This window comes from Protopterus annectens, chromosome 2.part1 (assembly GCF_019279795.1).
Source record: "Protopterus annectens isolate FY-2018-M chromosome 2.part1, PAN1.0, whole genome shotgun sequence".
NCBI lineage: Eukaryota > Metazoa > Chordata > Ceratodontiformes > Protopteridae > Protopterus > Protopterus annectens.
The window spans coordinates 542,485,128-542,498,854 of NC_056729.1; the positions used below are offsets into that span (position 1 = coordinate 542,485,128).

Consider the following 13,727-nt stretch of genomic DNA (forward strand, 5'->3'; position numbering starts at 1 on the left):
GAACATCCGTGTGCCTTACTATAGAGTCTCCTATTACTAGCGTGTTAGGTATGGTGTTTCGCCTTAAGGGCTGTTGTGAGGCACACTGCTGAGGTGAATTATGTGTTTTCTGGCTTGTGTTTGGGGGTGCAGGTTGCTTGCTTGTCGGCTTTGGAGGGCACTGTTTCTTTTTCAGATTGGTACCTAGTGCCTCCGAATATGTTTTTGTGTATTTATGCGTATGTTTTGCCGGTGCTTGTTTTGTAGATTCATGTGTGACAGGTAGTGTGATGCAAGTGTGTCCCTTATCCTCTTGACTGTCTGTTACAGTCATGGGTTGAGAGCGCTTAGCCTCCAGTCTGGCTGTGTATTTGCATCTTTCACAAGTGTTTGTGTCTAGAGGTAAGAGGAGAGGGTTGTCTGTATACATGAGGCAGTTGTGACACTGCCTCAGGATGCCCAATTCCACCAGATGAACTGGAGAGTACACCTGAAGCTGACCTCTGGACATGCTTTGAAGAGTAAATTGAACTTAAGTCCTGCGGATGATCGAGGGTCTTATGCTATATAATAATAGTGCTGTCTAGGAAATTTGGAGAATAATAGTGCTGTCTAGGAGATTAGGACAAGTGCTGATTTCTGTTTTGCAAGTGCTGCAATAAAAGCAGCTGATCTGAAGCACTTGAGTTGAGGCTTGCCTAGTTCTAAGGGAAAATTTACAGTGCAGACTTTGTGGGGCCTGGAATAGTATACCCCAGCTAACCGGCGCTGCCCGACACTGCTCTGTGCGCAAGACCACGCAAAAAGAGAGTTGCAAGGTTTTTCCTCTAGATAAGTGAGGAAAGTGAGTACAAGAGCTGTTTTTCTCTAAGCAAGTGAGAAAAGTAAGCACAAAAACTGTTTTCCTCTAGGTAATGAGGAAGATAGAGTGCTATAGTAATTAGTAGCTTATTTAGTGCTTACAAGTTCTGAACAAGTGCTGAGCATGAACAAGAAAATTTAAGTGCTAAAACTAAGAATCTGTATCTGCACTAGATGAGTTACAGAACATAAACAAGTGCAAATGCAGGCTTTCAAATCAGAAAGTTGAGAGAGATGGAAGAGATTGCCCAAACGGCCAATAACTACAAATTATGGGCCAGAACCACTACTTATGTGGTAGACAGGTTACCTAGTGCTTACCACTCCCACTGATAAGCTAGAAGGCTTCCCTCCAACACAGAAAGGCTGGATACAGCAAATCTGTATCTGGAACACTAGTTATAGGAAAGGTAGGAAACAGGCTTACAGTTTTTTTTTTTTTTTACAGAAAAGTAGCAAAAACAGTAGTAAAAAACAATTCACATGCAGTGTAAGCTAGCACACTTGAGTATGCAGCAATATTAGACCAAACATATTTGTCAAGCATATTATTGTAATTTTTTTTTTCAAATATCAGACACAATGTTATTTCTTTTTATGGACTAATATAGTCGGTTACTAGTAATATATAAGGAAACAATATTTTAGATCTAATTGTGACTAATATTCCAAATAAAATACAGGATTTAAGAGTGGCATGTCCCATGGGTTGTTCTGACCATAATAAAATTATGTTTCAGACAAAACTAAATATAACCATACTATTTCATGGAAAAATATATACCATATGTCAATTAGAGCATTGTAAAAGTTTTACTCAACTTTCTTTTTTTTTAATTCTCTTTATTGCTTTATTTCATAATAACAACAATACAAGCAACATACAACACATTATGACAAAATATAAAAAAAGAAAAAAAAGAAAACATCATAAACTATGTACATTTATACATTGCCCATCTATAAATAAAGAGATACAACAAAATAGCAATTGGTATAAAGGATCATGTATTCATTTTAATATGTGTTCGAAAAGTATTCTCCAAAATTCTTTAAGAAATGGTTTGTGGTTGATGTTGTGGAATAAGTATTTATGTGCTTTGAGGTGCTTAATAGCTAGAGTCTTAAAGCCTTCCCACGTTAATATATGCCTATTTTTCCAATTCAAAGAGATATAATATTTAATTAGCTTCTGACACAGACTAGTGTTGTCTACTAAATCTCTTGGAGTATCAATATGGGTACTGTACCTTGGAGAAACTATTGGGTAGCTGTGTTAATGAATCTGTTTTTTGTTTGGAAAATGTTACCAATTAATTTCCTATGTGGTAGAATAGCTTCATCGAAAAAAATTTAAACAAAAAACACCGTAGCAGGCTCCAAACCTTTTCTATAGTCCAGGATATATGAAATAACTGTTGAAATATTACAGCGCAAACAATTCTGCAAGAGGTTCAGGCCCCAAATAGTCCAGGATATATGAAAAACTGTTAAAATGCCACAGCACAAACAATTCCACAAGTTAAGCGCTTTCACTTAGGTCTATCCCAAGCTTCCTGAGAACATGGAATAAAATCAGTCAGCCACTTTTAAACAAATTCAAAAATTGACAGCCAATAGTACCATCTCATGCATAATTAATTAAATAAATTCATTCCCCTGCATTATTTAAAGCCATGGTAAAATATATGCTGTAGTAAACCCTTGTGTTAAAATAGTAGCAACCAAGATGAATACACATATTCTAGCTGCCATAATAAAATACATACTGTCATGAATCATTGTTTTAAAACAATAACAAACAAAATGAATGCATATACTCTTTTCTTTTCTAAAGTTTAGGTGCCCTTAATTTAAGGACACTGTTAATACTAACATGAGCATTCAGTCCCGGTTTTTTAGTTGAATCCAGCCTTAGCTGCCAGTATAGTTCTTTGTATTCTAAAAGGGCTTCCCACAGTCCACCCCTTATATCTGGTTTCACTTGTTCAAGTAAAGAGAACTTGAAAATACAATTCTTATAGTCTTTATTGTGTCTAAATAAGGCATGTGTCTTTTTTTCTGGGAGATCTCATACTAGTGTTCATATATTCTTCTTTTTAATGGTCTCTCTGTCTTGCCTATATAAAAGCTGAGGCATGTCTGACAGATGCTGATGTACACAACCCCTTTGCTGTTGCAATTAAAATGCTCCTTAAATTTAATTTTAAACTTTCTGGATGGGATACTAATACTTTCCTGCTCTACAATGTTACTACATTGTTGACAAAAACACACTTATATGTCCCCCCTTTCTTGTGGGGTCTAACTGTAGAGTTATCACTACCATGGTTTTAAAGCATTCATATCTCTCTTTTTAATAAATGTTGGTCCTGATGGAATAATTTTGCTTGTTTCGCTATTTATAACCAAAAGGTTGCACTACTTCCTAATTATGTTCCCAGTTTCACTGGATTAAAATGTGTGTGTGTGTGTGTGTGTGTGTGTGTGTGTGTGTGTGTGTGTGTGTGTGTGTGTGTGTGTGTGTGTATGTGTGTATATAAATGCCATTTCATAATTCAGCCCTTTATTTTCCATATTATGATTACTTTGTGGTAAAGTTTTCCCCCAAATTGGGTCATATTTTCCTTTCCTCCCTTGGTTCACTTCTTTCATCAATTGATTAATCAAGTTCTCGGAGTACCCTCTCTCTGAGAAGAACATCTTCGTCACCTTCATTTCCTCTAAGGCAACCTGATCCTCAATGCACATCCTTGACGCCCTAATTAATTGTCCCTTAATAATACCCTTCTTTTGATTATAGGGGTGCTCACTATGAAAATGTAAATAGGAGTTCGAGTGCGTGGGTTTTCGGAAAATCTTGGAATGGAATTTCTTCTCTTCCCTAACCTTATATATGGTCACATCTAAATAATTAATGAATTCTCGTGAAGTGTGCCAAGTAAATTTCAAAAAGGAAGTTGAAGTCCCAATATATTCCAAAAATTAATTTAAGTGGGTTTCTGTCCCCTTCCAGAAAAGACAAATATCATCTAAAAATCTGGTGTACAAGGAAATATAGTTATTCCAAAGGTTTTCAAAAATGAACTTCCTCTCCCAATAATATAAAACTAGGTTTGAATACAGGGGGGCACATGGTACCCCCATAGCAACACCTTTCTCTTGTTTATAATATTCCCCTGCAAAACACATGAAATAATTTGTCAATATTAATTCCATAAATTCAGTTAACAAGTTCCTCTGTTCATTAGTCAAATAACTTATTTCAAACAAAAGGTCCTGGAACCATTCCATCCCCTCAAAATAAGGGATGCTGGGAAATAGATGTTAAGTTGTCAATCTCGCCTTCATTCTTGCTGGATGGGTTCGGAGCCGATCCTCGGCTCCGACTCGGCACTTGCTTTAGCTTGAGAACTCCTTTTACCAGCTCGAGGCAACCCTATATCCCATGATGCAAGGCGGAACTACCCCAGATCTCGTTTGCCGCTTAGCGAAAGAGGTCTCCTTTGCCAGCTGAGGTAAGTAATTTTTTGTCAAAAGAGAAAAAAGCTTAGTTAGGGATTTATTTCCCCCTTGTTTCCACTTTTATAGTCTGTAGTGTGTTACAGCCCACCCTATTCCCTTATAATTCAAAACTTTTTATTTCCTTTGGTAATTGTATAAAAGTTTAGTTAGGCCTAGACCCCATTGGTTAATCCCTACCTGTGTGTTGTGTGTTAGGGGATTAATTGTGTGTGTTTGTTGGGGTTTGTGTGTGACTTCCTCCTTAGGAATATGTCAAAGGAAGGCAAGGTCTCAGGCTTCAAGAAGTGTGACTCATGCTGTCAGAAAATGTCTCTGACAGACGGTCACACTTCTTGTGTTTACTGCCTGGGGCCTTTGCACCTGCAGGACTCCTGTGTTTTGTGTCACTCTTTTAGCCAGAGAGTCCTGCAGGAACGGAGGAATAAGTTAATCCTCCGTGGCTTACTTAAGCCAGAAGGTTCTCCCTCTAAAACAGGGTCTGGTAAACCTTCTAAGCCACCGAAGGTCAGGCTTCAGTATCCAAGCCTCCTCCGGTGGCTCCGGCTCCGTCGGAGCCGAGATCGGCTCCGGCTGGAACCGATCTATCTGCTTCCAAAGTAGTGGGTTCGGCACCGATTGGTTCCGACACCCGGTCTACTGTGGCCTTGTCGGCTCCGGCTGGAGCCGACACCTTATCCAGCATCGGAGCCGAGAAACCTTCGGCTCCATCTGGAATTCAGGGGACTTCGGCTCCGATGACTTTGTCCCGAAAGAGATCTCGGTCCCCTTCGTTGCAGAGTATCCACTCGGCTCCGGGGTCTCCTCTTTTGTCGGAGCGGAGCCATCGGAGCCGATCTTCGAGATCTTCCAGGCTGTCTGACCACGACTTAGAGAGGGTGGTAAGCAGGCTGTTGAAGTCGCAGGCACTGGCCCAAATGCTCCATAGCCCGTCTCAACAGACTTCGGCTATTGTTTCACCCTTGAACTTCCTCCTCCGACTCCACACCAGAGTTCGGAGCCGGAGCTTCTCGGGACAGCGACTGTTTCGGCGCCGGAGCTGATACATCCTTCGGCTCCGTCGTCCTCGGCTCCGATCTCCTCCTTGAGGCCTTCCTTGGAGGGATCCGGTCGTCGGGTTTCCCTTGTCGGCTCCGAGGGGGCTAGTGGCATCGGACCCTTGTCCGACCCCGCTCTCCCTCTCGGGGCTTCGGCTTTGGTAAGCTCGGCACCGACATCGGCCTCGGAGCCTTCCCTCTCAGTGGAGCCGGGAATTCCTGTATCCTCGGATCAGGGATATTCCGGCCTCCCGGGAGGGAGCCTTTGAGGTGATGAGGAGTGTCCTGGCTACTGAGCCAGGTCAACGGTCCATCCCTCTAGCTCCTCCCTCTTCGGTGCCTGTAGACACCTCTTGCCAGCCTCTTGCTCTCAGGCCCAGGGATCCATCGCCCCAGGTTTCCCCATTGGGAATTTCCTCCTCTTCCAAAGTTTCTCCTGATCGGCAGGTGAACCCCCTCGGAAGAGGACGTGTAAGAGGAAACACACAGACTCCCCCGAGTCTACTACATCTGATACCGACTTAGATGAGTCGGAGGGTTCCCCACGATCCCCCTCTGAGGATGTCTCCTTTTCAGACATCCTTGAGCTCCTCAAACAGAGGGGGAATTGGCCATCCATTGATCCCTCCGAGGATGAGTCGGTATACCTGGAGGCTTTTGGATCCCGACCCTCCACCTCCTGGGTGTCTCCGCCTTTCGACCCACTTATGCAGGTAGTGGCTCGGAAGGCGTGGGTGGCTCCAGATTCTGTGGAACCTGTCCCCAGGAGACCATCCAAGTTTATCACGGCCTCTACGGACAAACAGTTTCTTTCCAAGGGCGTCTCTGTGGATGCTATGGTGGTGGCGGCGGACACTAAAAAGGAACTGGCGGATCCTTCAGTACCTGTCCATCCTCCTAACAAGGATTCTAGGACCATGGACAGGTATGGAAAGCGGATGTTTTCTTCAGCGACCTTTGCTATGCGTTCGCTGAACTACCTTTGTCACTTCACCAGGCTTCAAAGAGATATTCTCAAAGAACTGGGTGAAGTGGTCCAGGATCCTTCTGCTGCTGGGGCTCAAGAAAAGATTGCCTCACAGCTAGCAATCCTGAATTCCCTATCCAACTCCTCCATGCGGCTCATATCCTATGCGGCCGATGGAGCGAGCAGGGCCGCAGGCACAGGAGTTGCTCTTAGACGCCAAGCCTGGATGCGGCTTTGTAATTTTGCGGACCTCTTTAAGGCGTCCTTCACTAATACCCCCTTTGATGGTTCGGCTTTGTTCGGACCTCAGGTGAAGGATACCTTGACCAGGTGTGAGCAGGACGGTAAAACTCTTTCTGCCGTTGGAGTCCATTTTCCACTCCTTCTAGACCATATCCCAAGGGTCAGAAGGGGGGGAAGATGTGGTTCCGCAAAGCCCAAGGAGCTACACCGGACACACGTGGTCAGTTTACCTCCAGAGGCAGAGGGGTAACAATAATAGACGCCCTAGAGGCAGGGGGTCCTCAGAACTAGGGCAACAGGGAGTCTCTTCCTGAGAAGCCCTTTCAGCATCCCTGAGGTGTTGCCCGACTGTCCACCCTTGGAGGCAGTCGGGGGAAGGATTTTGCTGTACCCAGTAGCCTGGCATTCCCTCTCACAAGATATGTGGGTACAGTCGATCATATCCGAGGGTTACAAAATCCCCTTGAAGGTATCCGTGCCTCAACAATCCCTTCCAGACATCTCACTCGGTCAAAGGGATTTGGCAGAACAGGAGGTTTCAAAGCTCCTAGGAAAAAGAGCCGTCCAGACTGTGCCGGCAGACCAGGTAGGATCCGGCGTCTACTTGAGATTCTTTTTGGTCCCCAAAAGGACGGGAGATTGGAGACCAATATTAGACCTGAGCAGTCTAAACAGATTTGTCAAGAAGACAAGATTCCGGATGGTCACGCTTCAGTCCATTCTGCCTTTTCTGGGCAAGGACAACTGGATGTGCTCTATAGACCTTCAGGACGCGTACTATCACATAAAGATTCACAGGCGCTCCAGAAGGTTTCTCCGCTTTCGGCTAGGGACCAGTCATTACCAATTCAGAGCCCTGCCCTTTGGCCTCACTTCAGCCCCCAGAGTGTTTACCAAATGCATGGCAGTGGTCACAGCTCATCTGAGACGTCAAGGATTCCAGGTGTTTCCTTATTTGGACGACTGGCTCCTCTCCGCCACCAGGTGTCAGCTTCTTCAGACCAGAGACTACACTCTACAGCTTTGCAGGAGTTTGGGAATTTCAGTAAATTTCGAAAAATCTTCTCTGCTGCCTTGCCAATCTATCACCTTTATAGGCTCAGAATTAAACACCGTCAAAATGTTAGCCAGACTAACAGATCAAAGAATTCTGGACATCCAAAAATTCGTTCGAATTCTATTGCAGAGCAGCAAGGTCAAAGCCAGATTTATACTGAAGGTTCTAGGTCTTATGGCTGCGGCCATTGTTCTACTACCACTGGCTCGCTTCCACATGCGTCTTCTGCAGTGGATGCTATTCACGCAGTGGTCGTACCACAGTCTCCCGATGAGGCACGAAATCTTAGTCACACAGTCGTGCAGAACTCATCTGAATTGGTGGATATCTTCCCTCTTCTTCATCAGGGCCGACCCTTTGTTTCCCTCCTCCAGTTGCCACAGTCACTACGGATGCCTCTCTGATCGGGTGGGGGCATTATCAGGGCAGGATGGTCCACGGACGTGGCAACCCATAGAATACCATCTGCACATAAATGTCCTGGAGATGAGAGCGGTGCTTTTAACGTTGCAGGCCCTCAACGACTTTCTTCCCACGGGGACTATTGCAGTACAAACGGACAATATGTCCGTGGTCTGGTACATCAACAAGCAGGGCGGGACCAGGTCCTATCCGTTGTGTCGAGAAGCTCTCAGACTTTGGCAATGGGCAATCTCCTCTCATCGGTTTCTGATAGCAACGCACATCCCCGGCAGGTCCAACCTCTTGGCGGACAGGCTGAGCAGATCCATTCTGATGCCTCACGAGTGGTCTCTCAATCAATCTGTAGTGGATCAGATTTTTCTGAAGTGGGGCACTCCTTGTTGCGATCTTTTTGCTACTCCTCAAAACAACAAGTGCCCCGATTTTTTCACCCTCTTTCCCCTTCCAGGCCAACCCCTGAGAGACTCTCTAACCCCAGGCCTCGGGGACTTCTGTACACTTTTCCTCCTTTTCCCTTGATTCCACAAGTCATTCAGAAAGCCACCATTTTGAGGGCCAAGTTGATTCTCATTGCCCCTTATTGGCCTCGACAAATTTGGTTTCCGTCTCTGCATTGTCACCTTCTGGTGCAGCCCTGGCATCTGGACCCAGTTCCGGATCTCTTGATCCACCAGTCGGGTCAGCAGCACCGGGCCATTCATTCTCTCAACCTCACTGCTTGGTTGCTCCACTTCCTTCCCTAGCCAGGCTTCCGATGATCTCTGACTCAGTCAGAGACATCTTAGTGTCTTCCTTAAAGTCGTCCACTAGGACTGTTTATGCTAGCAAGTGGCGACGTTTTTCTATTTGGGCAAATTCCAGGAATATTGATCCCTTTACTGCTCCTGTACATTCTGTTTTAGATTTCCTGGCGGAGGTTTTTCATTCAGGATCCTCGTCATCTACAGTTAAAGTACAACTGGCTGCTATTTCCAAGTATCATGTTGGCTTGCATGACAATAACATTATGTCTCATAGATTATGCAAGGCCTTTCTGAGAGGAGTTTTTCTCCTAAAGCCACCTATAAAGCATCCTCCTCCGCAATGGGATCTAAACTTAATGTTGGCATCCTTGATACTATCTCCCTTCGAACCGTCTGCTTCATGTTCTTTGAAGTTATTGACCTGGAAAACTATATTCTTACTGGCTGTCACTTCAGCAAGAAGGGTTTCCGAGATTCAAGCTCTCTGCATTTGTTCCCCTTACTTGGTTTTTCATAAGGACAGGGTATCATTAAGAACTAACCCTTCCTTTCTCCCCAAAGTTGTATCTCAAACCAATATTAACCAATCTATAGATCTACCAGTCTTCTTCCCAAACTATTCCGACAGAGCTGAACAGAAGCTTCATTTTTTGGATGTCCATCGTCAGCTCAGGTACTATTTGCATAGAACTAAACAATTCAGGAAATCGGACCAACTATTTGTCTCCTATGCAGAAAACAGGATAGGTCTTCCAGTTTCTAAAGTGACCTTATCCAGATGGTTGACTTCCACCATTTCCTTTGTGTACTCTCTCAGAGGCAAGCAGCTATCTTCTAAACCAAAAGCACACTCAACCAGGAGTCTATCCACTTCTGCAGCCTTTCAGGATAGACTACCCATTGATACTATTTGTGCAGCAGCTACTTGGGCCACGCCTCATACCTTTGTCTCTCATTACAAGTTGGACTTGGCCTCCAGAGATAGGGCCAGTTTTGGTTCCACAGTTCTCAAGAGTCTGTTCCATTGAGCCACTCGGGATACAGGTGCTAGGGACGCGGTCCCATCCAGCAAGAATGAAGGCGAGATTGACAACTTAACATTTAGAAGTTATGTACCTACCATAACGTTCCATGTTAGTTGTCTTCTCTCGCCTTCTTTCTTGCGTCCCTCCCTCCTTCCCCTGGCCTGGACAGATCTTGAAGAGTTCCTATCAGGTTGTTTTCCTCCTGAGCCTTCATATGAGGACTCTTTTTATGAACTTGTTTTCCTAATTATGTTAGGTTAGTCCTTAGCAAGGTAGGTTAGCTACCAAACGAGATCTGAGGTAGTTCTGCCTTGCATCATGGAATATAGGGTTGCCTTGAGCTGGTAAAAGGAGTTCTCAAGCTAAAGCAAGTGCCGAGTCGGAGCCGAGGATCGGCTCCGAACCCATCCAGCAAGAAAGAAGGCGAGAGAAGACAACTAACATGGAACGTTATGGTAGGTACATAACTTCTAATTCTATCACATCAATAGTCACCATACATACTTCATCTTCATATTTGTCATAGGTGACTTTACTTAAAAAATCCCAGGAGTCCTTTTAAAGATGTTACATAACTTTTCAACATTGTATCTACGTATTTAGCCAAGGTTCCAGTTTGGAGCCTGCTCCTGCCACTATTGGTCTAAAAGGTGGCCTCTCCACATTTTTATGTGTGTTTGAGATTCCATACACAACTGGGATCTTCGGCCTAGCTACTGTTAAATAGTCTAATAAATTTGTGTCTATAGTACCCTGAAAGAAATGATCATTAATTAAGTAGTCCACCTTAGAATAGGCTATAGAGACTTCATTTCCAGAAACAATACTGTATTTGCATTCATCATTTAAAATTTCCAACATCCTAGTCTCATAATCAGTGGCATCCATTAGTACCACCCCACCCCCTTTATCAGGTTTCATTACTCTGCAACCTCTATTTTTCAACATTTCAACCACTCTTCTATCACTTTCCAAAAAATTAGTCACAGTTGTTGGTCTGTTGTTCAGCTTCCTTATCTCATTTTCTACCAGCTCTTCAAAAACTTTTAAAGTGAGATTTAAAGGGGGGTTGTAGGTACTTTTCCTAGCCAAATTGTTGGTTTATCCTGTTGTGTTCTTGAATAAACATTTTACATTTAACTTTCTCATGAATAATTTCAATTCAATGAGATAATTCACTGTGCTCAAGGGTCTAGTGGAGACATAGTGAAACCCCTTAGTGAATAACTGAAAAAAAGTTTCATCTACAGTTAAATCTGTATAATTAAATATATGAAAATTGTCTTTAATAATCACCACTTTATTGTATATCCCCAGTACAATCTCATTGTTTTCTATCTGTCCTCTCACTAATTCCATTAATTGCTCTTGTGGAAGGGTTTCTGAAAGTTTCCCCTTCTCAAATTCGCCCCTCCCCCTGTTGTATGTATTTCTGTACTGCCAGTGGTTGTTGGTTCTCTGTTTCTCTGCTATTCTTTCACATCTCCTGGGGCCCGGGGGTGTATTGTCTAAAGGGTCTCCACCAAAAGGGGTAGAAGTGTGTTCATCAGTGACTTCAAACACTTCGTTGTTGTCAGTGCTCATCATGATTTAAAGTTACCTTGCTACCAGGTGGTGTGGGAAATGCCCTCCCTTCCTTGTACCCAGTTAAGTCCCTCTTCATTTCTTTATTTTCCTTTCCAACACCCTGTTACAGTGTTTATCAACTTCACAAAAAATATTAGCATACTTTGTTTTTTCAACATCAAACATTAAGTCAGAAGTCAATTTCACATGCAAGTTGTTGACTTCTGTCAACAATTTGTCCCTCTGTTCACAGTAATTTCTCACCATGAGCTTTAAAAGTTCTATACCAAAGTTGTTAAATAACTCTGTCAGTTCTTTGTGATAAATACTGTTAACATCAACATTGTTTGGATATTTGACAGTTCTCAGCCCTTTAGGCACCCTTCGTACATTTATACACTCATTTAAATAATCTGTCTCCATTTGCAACCCCTTAAGTTGCATTAATTTGTTTTTAAAAGTCAATAATGTGTCCGTATATGTTTCAGCACTGGGTTGCTGAGTTTCAAAAAAGTTAAAACGCTTACCAGCCCATGCCGAGAAATCAAAATCACTGTTGTTGTTGTTTAAATAATTAAGTCCACGAGTACAATGCTCCTTTTGAGTATTAAAGGTAAAAGAAGTTGCTGTCCCTCTATTTTCTTAGCTGTTCAGCCCATTTGCGACTTGTAGTTGGTGGTTGTTCTCTGCCTTATACTGCTGTTGGTTCCCTGGCAGACTGCTGTTAACAAAGTTGTTCTGGATCGGCTGATTCGCCGCAGTCCATTCCACCAGGTCCAGCAACCTCTGAAACTTGGTCCGAGTGACCGGTTTGTCCAAATTCACCAAGAACTTATTAATAATTCCTCCGGATAACAAAACAGGTTCCGGAGATTCCGCCATGGTGTAAAACTACCAAGAAGCAGAAAAAAGCACCAAAAAGTAAAATATTGAAACAAGAAACACCATAGCAGGCTCCAAACAACTAACTATATTTCCTTATACACCAGATTTTTAGACGATATTTGTCTTTTCTGGAAGGGGATGGAAACCCAGTTAAATCAATTTTTGGAATATATTGGGACTACAACTTCCTTTTTGAAATTTACTTGGCACACTTCACAAGAATTCATTAATTATTTAGATGTGACCATATATAAGGTTAGGGAAGAGAAGAAATTCCATTCCAAGATTTTCTGAAAACCCACGCACTCAAACTCCTATTTACATTTTCAGAGTGAGCACCCCTTTAATCAAAAGAAGGGTATTATTAAGGGGCAATTAATTAGGGCGTCAAGGATGTTGACTGAGGATCGGGTTTTCTTAGAGGAAATGAAGGTGATGAAGGGGTTCTTCTCAGAGAATGGGTACCCCGAGAACTTGATTAATCAACTGATGAAAGAAGTGAACCAAGGGAGGAAAGGAAAATATGACCCAATTTTGGGGAAAACTTTACCACAAAGTAATCATAATATGGAAAATAAAGGGCTGAATTATGAAATGGCATTTATACACACATACACACACATTTTATTCCAGTGAAATTGAGAACATCATTAGGAAGTACTGGAAACTTTTGGTTATAAATAGCGAAACCAGCAAAATTATTCCATCAGTACCGACATTTATTAAAAAGAGAGATATGAATTTAAAGGAAATGCTGGAAAGCCATGGTAGTGATAAAACTACAGTTATACCCCACAAGAAAGGGGGAACATATAGGTGTGTTTTTTGTCAACAATGCAGTAACATTTTAGAGTAGGAAAGTATTAGTATCCCATCCAGAAAGTTTAAAATGAAATTTAAGGAGCATTTTAATTGCAACAGCAAAGGGGTTGTGTACATCAGCATCTGTCAGACATGCCTCAGCTTTTATATAGGCAAGATAGAGAGACCATTGAAAAGAAGAATATATGAACACTTGTATGAAATCTCCCAGAAAAAAAGACACATGCCTTATTTAGACACAAGAAAGACTGTAAGAATTGTATTTTCAAGTTCTCTGTACTTGGAACAAGTGAAACCAGATATAAGGGGTAGACTGTGGGAAGTCCTTTTAGAATACAAAGAACTATACTGGCAGCTAAGGCTGGATTCAACTAAAACACCAGGACTGAATGATTATGTTAGTATTAACAGTGTCCTTAAATTAAGGGCAGCTAAACTTTAGAAAAGGAAAGAGTATATGCATTCATTTTGTTTGTTATTGTTTTAAAACAAGGATTCATGGCAGTATGTATTTTACTATGGCAGCTAGAATATGTGTATTCATCTTGGTTGCTACTGTTTTAACACAAGGGTTTACTACAACATATATTTTACTAT

The 13,727-nt window shown here is 42.5% G+C and overlaps 1 pseudogene; it reads left to right on the forward strand.

Moving 5' to 3' along the window:
* The window catches only part of LOC122794862, a 146,592-nt pseudogene extending 134,599 nt beyond the window's left edge, over window positions 1-11,993 (forward strand).
* The last annotated feature ends 1,734 nt before the right edge of the window (window positions 11,994-13,727 follow it).